We start from the raw sequence: 9,438 nt of genomic DNA on the forward strand, positions 1-9,438 counted from the left end.
TTGTGCCTTCACACCCGAGATGCTCACTTATAGGGTCAGTGCTTCTGCCGCTGCCAAAAGAAATGCTACCAAGACTAATACTATGAATACTCACCTGAGATGCGGTTTTTTCCGTCACGGAGATTGTTAGGACATATGTGATTTATGTTAGGAACATATGTCAACATTTTATGTATTGGCTAATCCTTTGACAAAATGCACTTTACTTGTAATTTGGTAGATCTAGAATATGTTTAAAGCTTCAAGAAATAAGGTTTCAAGTTCAAGTGTTAAAGCCATGCAAATCTATCCAAGAATCAAGTGAAGAAGTGTTATTCATTAAAGCTCGACAGCTAGTATCTATCAAGATTTGAAAGAGTTGTTTCAGCCCGAGGCTCGATAGCTAGGGTATCTATCGAGATTTATGAAGTTTAGTTTTTCAGAACTGATTTTCATCCAATCCGTGAATGTATGTTTGAGTTTTCTTTTCTCTCAACCCTAAATATATATATAAGGATTATTTCAAGGGCCGTCATAGGTAGCACAGTTGCATAAGAGTGAAGAAAAGTGTGACCGAAAACCTAGTTTGCCCTAGTTCTTCTTTCTTTTGAAGAGGTTGCTGTGTTTGTATACCGTAGGGTTTTGTGACCAAGCAACTTCATTATCTTCATCGTGTGATGAACTGAAGAATTTTGCAACCAACATCCTTCTCAAGTTGGTGACCAAGTAGTGTTGGTTGGTATAAGGTACTGAGATTCCTTTACTTGTAACCACTTGTTTTGATAATAGTGGATTCTCGGGAGTGGTGATCTTAAAATCACCCGGTGGGATTTTTGTCTCGAAGGTTTCTCCATTCGTAAACAAATCACTGTGTCATTTAATTTCCACTGCATATTTAGTTATTTGGTGATTTTTTGTGCTACTACGTTCATTGCATGTAGTTGAACCTAATTAATTCACTTGGCTGATTAATTGGTTAATTCATCACAAGAAGTCAATAAAATTCTTAGCCTATCAAGTGGTATTAGAGTAGGCACACTCTGATTAGGGTTTAATCTTTGCTGTGAGATCCATTGACCCCTGTTTGTCATGGATTGAGGACAGTCATTCATTGTACCTCCTTCACTTGATGGTACTATGCATACTGGAAAGTACGTATGAGAGTTTTCTTGCAATCTCTAGATGAGAAAGTGTGGCAAGCTATGGAGATAGGCTGGACGAAGCCGAAGGAAGCGCCGGCCGACTAGGATGATGCAAAGATCAAGGCAGCAAACTTTAACAATAGGACATTGAATGCTTTATTCAGTGCAGTCATAAACAAGGAGTTCAAGAAGATATCCTCCACTAAAACTGAAGAGGAGGCATGGACCATTCTCCAGAAAACCTATGAAGGAACCAAGGCTGTTAAAGATTTGAAGAGGCTGTTAAAGATTTGAAGCTTTAGAGGCTCACTACTAGCTTCAAAGAAATCAAGATGGAGGAGGATGAGTCATTTGATGAGTTCTATGCCAGGCTCAAGGACATAGTAAACTCAGTTTTCAATCTTGGGAAAACCATTCTCAAACCCAAGATTGTGATAAAGGTGCTCAGATCTCTGTTCAAGAAATTTCATGCCAAGATCACTACTATTGAGAAATCAAAGGATATTGACAAGATTCCTTTGACAAAGCTCGTTGGTAATCTGTAGACCTATAAGTTAGGTTTGACAAGGATTAACAAGTAAGGTAAGGGTAAGAGTGTGGCATTGAAGGCCAAGAACAGTGATACGAATGAGTCTTCAAATGATGAAGATTCTAAGATGAAGTCCTATATCACCTGAAAATTCAAGAAGTTCATGAAAAATGCCAATGCAAAAGGCTTCGATAAGGACCGTAGGCAATCAAGTTCTTCTCAGTCAAAGAGCCAAGACAAAGGGAAGAAGGATGCTAGGGATGGCGGTCAACACTCTGCTCCCTCAGAACCCAAGTCTTTCGGGTGTCAAGGCTTCGGTCACATGAAATAAGAGTACCCTACTTACCTCAAGTCCATAGGGAAAAATAAGGCACTTGCTACAACTTTAAGCAACACTGAACCTAAGAATGATTCTGAAAATGAGGATGATAGAATCCTAAATGACTTCATCGCCACTATCAATCCTACTGAGGGGATTTTGGAAGATGTGGATGAAGAAGAAAACTTGGTGGAATTAAATTTTGAGAAGATGGATGAGCAAGATGATATCCACACAGCCTATGCAAAGTTATACGAGGTCTCGAAAAAGCATGAGAAGCTGTATAGGTTGGCCACCAAGAAGCTCAGTGATGTGGAGCTTGAACGAGAATAACTCTCTACAAAATTTGATGAAGCCAATCAGACCATTAAAGCACTAAGGTTTGAAAACAATTTCTTGGCTAAGAATACCAAGAAGCTTAAGGCGGAACTATTCCAAGTTAAAGCTCAGTTAAAGAGGACCTCAAGTACAAGACTTGATGAGATGCTCAGTATGTAGAAATCGACCTCCGATCAAACTGGTTAGGGTATGATTTCTCTTCTTCTAATATTTCTTCTTCTAGTACTACTGTTTTTGTTTCTCCTGCTAATAATATTGAATTTGAGAATAATGATATTAAAACTATGATAGCTAGTGAGAACATAGACAAAGGTAAATCTATCTTAGGAGCACCCCCTAAGTTTGTTAGGAAAGAAACCAAAAACCCTAAGGCTAAGAAGAGTAATGTTCAAAAGTCTAAAGAGAAGAAGCAGCATCTCTGTTATCACTGTGGCACAGCTGGACACACTTGACCAAATTTCTATAAGTGGCAAGCCACTCAACAGAGCAACAACATGGTCTCAATAGGAAACCTGAGTCAATTTCTATCCTCTCTTGCTCCTCTTGGAGATCTCCTCAAGGCCCTCATGTTCCTTTCGAACTTAAATGGTTGCAATTCTTCCCCCTCTCCGCCGATTCAAGGGTTTGCGAAAAGGAAAGGTTCTTTCAAAGTGTGAAAGGAAGAGGGCTCTAAATGATTTAATCACTTTTTCTCTCTCTCCCTCTTTTTGTTGTGTTTGCATTACTTGTGTGTTTTTCTTTCTTATTTTAAGATAATCTAGTTTTTATGCATTGCTTTATTTGATATGTTTTTGTTTGGTTGTTTTCTGTTTTGTTTTGTTTTGTTTTGTTTTTCATTCATAAAAATAAAATAAAAAAAAATTGAAAAGCCAAAAAATATATATATAAACAGTATGTGTTTGTGTACATTGGTACTTGTGTATCTTGAATGGCCAATGAAACAAAGTTTTCTAAATTTTGTATATCTTGTAGCTTAAATGAGCATATCTATACACAACTAAGCAAGTGAGCTTTGTGGCTCTTTGTTTGTGATGAGTAAGATTAAGTTATCTCTTGTACTTAACACTTGTATAACTCTTTTTGATGGGAAGAACTAGAAAATCCTAAGAAAAAGGCATAAATAAACATCTCACCACTGTTGCCCGCCAATCATGAAATGACATCGATATGCTTTGACATAGCAAAAGTGCAATATCAAAAAGCTTAACATAATTGGGTATTTCTTTTTTCTCTTTTATATGCCAATGCATGATATGTTTAATAAAAGAAAAATAAACAAAGAAAAATGAAAGCAAAAAGATCAAAATGCTTTAAAACATGATTGCAAGTGTGTATTCTAGGAGACGTGGGAGTTATAGGATGTACCTCGAAGGTAATAGTCCCCATCAAGCAGCTATGATCGTGTGTGAGTTAAAGTTGTTTACTCATATCTCAGATCGTCATAACATAGAGACACTCATGCAATTTTACGATGTTTTTCACACACAACACGCAATATTCTTTGCTACTTTTGATACATGTGTAGGTACAATGTGATTTGGCCATCACGAGGTTTACTTGTGTTGATGTATGCTTACTAAACTATCTTAACTTATTTTTGAAATATAAAATTGGTTAGACGTGTTTAGTGTGTTTGTGTGTGTGTGTGTGTGTTTTTGGATCTATGTGATTACATTTTTCTTGATCGAGAGATGATTCTGAGAGCTTAAAATGTTGTTTGGATCCTTGGTTGAGTTGCATGCTTGATTGCATTCATGTCTGTGTTTCTCTCTTCTTGAGAAACTATTTTTAAAGCAATCTCGACAGCTTCTCGACACCTCTCGACAACTAAACTATTTATCGAGCTCTTCAGCTTTTCTTTATCGCAATCTTGATAGCTCCTCAATAGCTCCTTAATCCATTGAGAAAGTCTCTGTCTTCTCGATAGATGCTCGATAGCTCCTTGATCCATCGAGCTCATTCTTGTTGTAGACACCTCTAGATAGCTACTCGATAGCTGTATCTCTCCAAGCTTTTAAAGCTCGACACCTCTTGATCTGTCGAGATTTAAGTGATTCTATAAATAGATTCCTCGCGATACCAGACTCACTTTTCTCGATCTCTCTCAATTTTTTTTGTCCCTTCACCTCCCAAACACCTCTCTCTCACTCTAAACTTCATTCCCAAGAGTTTTCTAGCCTTAGATTGATCTTTCTTTTTTTGGTAAGATCTTTTTTCTCTCGTTCTCTCATGCATGTCATGTTTTTTGACCTAGCTTTTGGGATTTTGAGAAATTTTTGGGGTTTTTCAAAATTGATGAAGTTTTGTGAAATTTTTGGGATGTGCTTTGTGTAAATGATTTTAAATCATCATGCATTGCATAACATTTTCATTATAACAATGTTTCATGCATCTTAGATGTGTGTTTACCTTGTTGCAATGATTGTGTGCTAGTAGGTTTGGATTGGGCTGAGCGCATAATGTATTTAAATTTGCATGCCACATGTTCATGCATACGTACTTTCAAGTTTCTATATTTGTTATATTGTATCTTGTTGGTGCTTTTCTGATTCTCTCTCTCTCTCTCTCTCTCTCTCTCTCCATCTTATGATCAATTGCGTCATGGCACCTAAACATAAATCTACTCCGTCCTGGAATCCTCTTCATTTCGGGGCATCTACCTCTTCTAATCCTACCCCCTCTCATATTCGGTTCCATGATGATAAAGCCCGCAAGGACCTTTCAGAGAACTTTTCTAGAGAAGGCATTCATTCGGACTTCTCTAACACTAACCTACCCATTATCATTCACAGTAGGGGTTGGGAGTCATTGTGTGACATCCCAATCACTTGTCCATCGGTGTTAATACAGGAGTTCTACTCCAACATGCATGGATTTAATTATTCAGTACCTCATTTTTCTACTCGCGTTTGAGGTATGCGCATCGTAGTCACTTTGGATATTGTATCCGACATGCTCTATGTCCCTAGGGTAGCTCATCCTAACTACCCTGGTTGTGATCGTCTTAAGACTGTCTCTAAGACGAGCTTATATAAGGTTCATTAACATGGTTATGACCGTTGTTTTGCATCCTCTCTCTCATTATAACTCCATTACAGAGCCTCGTGCTCAATTTTTGTTATCCCTCATTAAGGATCTTTCCGTAGACTTCCCTTCTCATTTCATTTTTTCACTCATAAATGTGTATAGTGATATAGCGACCCGTGATACGCTCATCTTTCCTTCTGCTATCATAAGGATTCTACGCCATTTTTTTTCCCTTTCCCATTTCCGACCAATTCCATGTTATGTGTACTATAGACGCCGCTACCATTAAACGGAGCGAGGTGCAACTACGTTCGAGGCGGTCCAAAACGGCAGTTCCTCCAGCTTTTAGAGCTTCATCCACATCCGCTCCTTCTTCTTCTACGTTTGGTGTGACTCTTAAGGACATCATGGCACAACTTGTACGCATGGATGCTCGCCTCGACACTCTCAGTGATGAGTTGTGTCAGGTGAAGACCCGTGTTGGTCATATTGCACGATGATAGGCTGTCATGGGTGGCTTTGTTGCTTCTTCTCCTCTGACTCTAGAGCATTCTGAGGATGAGGACGATCATGAAGATGCTAATGCTGAGGATGATGGTGCTAGCTTTTCTAGTACTGATGAGATGTCTACTTGATATACTTACCCTTTGTCACTTGTGACAAAAAGGGGGAGTAGTTTTGGATATGAGAGTAGTCATACTCATAGGGGGAGGGTTTGTATAGGATCCTTTTGATAGGGGGAGTGTTTATATTTTGAGGGATATAGTGAGGATTTTTATGTATCTTTTTCTTTTCTTTCTATTTTAGATACATTGTTCATGTAGCTTAGATCTTGTGATCATATTGTGATAGCAAACCTTGTACTTGTTGATATATATATATTTTGAGGTTGTTATTGCGGTTTTTTCACCTATCCTTACCTGTGTTGTTTCTTTTTTCTCTTTATACACATGTTTCTTACTTATTGTATGCAATCTTTTATTTATGTCTCACACTAAGATGCCTTGAAGAGTTTTGTTTAAGTGTTTCAAACACATAGGTTGTCAAAGTCTTCTTGCCATAAACTCTCTTCCTGCAAAGTTTTTCAAGAGTTTGTGTTAGGATAGATTTTACTGTACTTAACACGTGAATATGAGTTGAGTGATTTATGACTTCTTTCATATGTTCATTTGTTTGTTGTAGTTTTGTCACGAATTTCCAAAGGGGGTGATTGTTAGAACATATGTAATTCATGTTAGGAACATATATCAACATTTTATGTATTCGCTAATCCTTTGACAAAACGCACTCTACTTGTAATTAGGTAGATCTATGATGTGTTTAATACTTCAAGAAACAAGGTTTCAAGTTCAAGTGTTAAAGCCATGCAAATCTGTCCAAGAATCAAGTGAAGAAGTGCTGTTCATTAAAGCTCAACAATTAGTTCGACAGCTTGTATCTATCGAGATTTAAAAGAGCTGTTTCAGCCCGAGGACTAGCTAAGAAGAGAACTAGCTAATGAAGCCTAGCTCATTTAGGTCCTGCCATTCCTACCTATCTATTATCTATCATTGGTCAACTCAACAATTAGCTAGACCTAACTTTCTCTTTCAAATGAATTGATTCGCCAATTTTTTAGCACACTGAGTCGGAAGCCAATGCTATATCTCTTGCTATGGCTCTTAGCTCATTATTGGTGGGGTATCTAGTCAACACACTAAGAATGAAGTAGTACGATTGGTAGGCGTTGGAAAGAGAGCTTCAATACAATTATCGCTGCTTAGCGAAGTGAGGTACAAAGCACCTTTCCGCTATTTTCTTTACATATGCTGGTTCAAAATCCACTTCTTTAGCTATCTTCTTTGTACTTTTTTCGAATATTTCTCTTGGTATGAGGTTTGAAACCTCGCTTTTCCCCTTGTGCTTGAGCTTGCATGCTACTGGCTCATCCATTGCTGATGATTTTCCAAAAGTAGGTTCGAATGACTTAATTGCAATTGGTTTGGCAAATGTTGTAATAGATGTCATGAGATCCCCTCCTTCCCTCACTTCTCTTGAGGCTAGAATCGGGAGTTGGCACCGAGGAGGGGGGCAGTCGGAAGTAGCGACGGGTTAATTGAAGGTCACGAGTCTTGAGTCTTTATCACCAGTCTTTCTTCCCCGGGTTAAGTCTAAGTCTTTTTCTTCCTTTGGTCTTGCGAGTTAAGGGTCTTTGTACAAGAAGGTTCCAATTCAAATGCTCTAAATGGGATTTTGAGATCCTATATTGTCCAACAAGTGTGTCTTGCCTGCTTCTTCCTTTGGTGCCTAGTCTATAGTTCCAATCTTATTTTCTAGCACTTATTTGTTGCTTGGTCTAGACACATTCATCGATTCCAATCCAATCTTTTCTTTTTTTAGGTATGCTACTCCGCGAGCAAAGCAAATGAACATAAATCCAACCTAAAACCTAATACAATAGGCTTTCTTGCTTATTTCAGTTTGGTCCTTTCGAAAGAGGGGTTAATCCTTGGGGGAGGGGGGTGCCCAATCTTATTTATTTATAAAAATGGGCTACTCTGAGGGTCTAACCTTGGCAATTCTTTAGGGTCCTCCTCAGTACCGGAGTCGCGCCCTCTCTCAGTAATATGATGCTCCTTGTAAGGACAAAATCGGGCCCGTCTACCACATTTCCCAAACTCAAGTGGGAAGTGGCTCTGGATCTCCCCAGCCAATCAGGCGGTGCCTGAACCCCTTCGTACCCATGTAGAAGGGGAATTGCGAGTTCTGTTTAATATTGGGACGAAGCGCACCTTTCCTAACAACACTTTTTACCAATACATCGAACCATTAGCACTGCATAAGACTTCAGTTGGATTTTGTAAAGCTCTACTCGGGAAAGTAGAGTCACTTCAACTGGAGCAATACAATAATAGCAAGCATCTTCCCTTTCATTCTCAAGTAAATGGGAGAGGGATCGATTGTATTCCCTAATGTAGGAGAATGTTGCCGAGAAATAGAGAGGGAAGACCAGGTGATAAAGCAAGTTGGGTTAGGGTATAGAGCCGAAAGTGTAATGGGGGGTGACAAAGGACGTGCTCGTATGGTTTAAAGAAGGGTATGATCAACTCGTTGATTTTAGGAACTTTCACTCCTCTATATTCAAAATATGCCTTTCTAGAAGCATTACGATATGCAGCTCAAATGGCTCTTATGAAGTCTTTATTGGTCTTATTATTGTGCGCCTTGTAAGCACGTTTGGATTCGTAAAGGCAATCACTCGGATGTTTCCCTAACCCAGCCCGGGAACGGATTAGAGGGAACCACAACATGGGGAATGTTTACGTCTCGTTGCAAGGCTTATTTTGAGTTGTGGGTCATAGGGCTGCCTTCGGGTGAGCAGCTTTATCTAATCAAGGGTAGGGCACAAGGGTCCTAGTACTATCTAGGTCCAAAGAACCCCAAAGGTGATTGCAATGAGCAAAAGTCTCACTCACTAGCCTAAACGACGAGCAAACACTCGAACATGAGAGCAAGGGATCACCCAACGAATGCACGAGCTCCAAGAAGGGATGAGAGAGGAAGGCAAGAACCATACTTTTAGAAAAGTTGCAGTCCAAATCTTATCTAAACTACAAGAATAACTTACTAAGCTATGCCATAAGACTCATTCTCCAAACGGGACAGGCCAAGCCTTTAGGTTGTTTAAGTAGGTTGGGTGACAGATCAACTATAAGACTACTCCTGGATATAAACCAGGACAACAAATGTCGAGCATACGACGATGTCATCGGTAGAGGATACGGCTATAGGCGATGGAGCATTCTGCTTCTTATCTAGAGAGAAGCACAGAAATTGTTCCTATTGGGTCTTGCGTGGCAACTAGTATAGATGAATAAGGGCGGGCCACTTGAATGGGACCTATTCTCTTAATAGGCAGCAAAGCTGAACAGTAAAGGGGTTGAGCTAACTAATGAGTGCCTTTTTAGCCTTTAGAAAAAGGCTCTCATGTGAAGCTAACAGGGTTGGCTACATACAAGTATAGCCAAATCAAGATGAGACAGAATGTGAGGTTCTTTATTTTTTATTTATTTTAAAGTAGATAGGTGTTGAAATTTTAAAGGGGAACCTAAGGAACACGAGAA

Source organism: Castanea sativa, chromosome 5, assembly GCF_040712315.1.
Source record: "Castanea sativa cultivar Marrone di Chiusa Pesio chromosome 5, ASM4071231v1".
Classification (NCBI taxonomy): domain Eukaryota; kingdom Viridiplantae; phylum Streptophyta; class Magnoliopsida; order Fagales; family Fagaceae; genus Castanea; species Castanea sativa.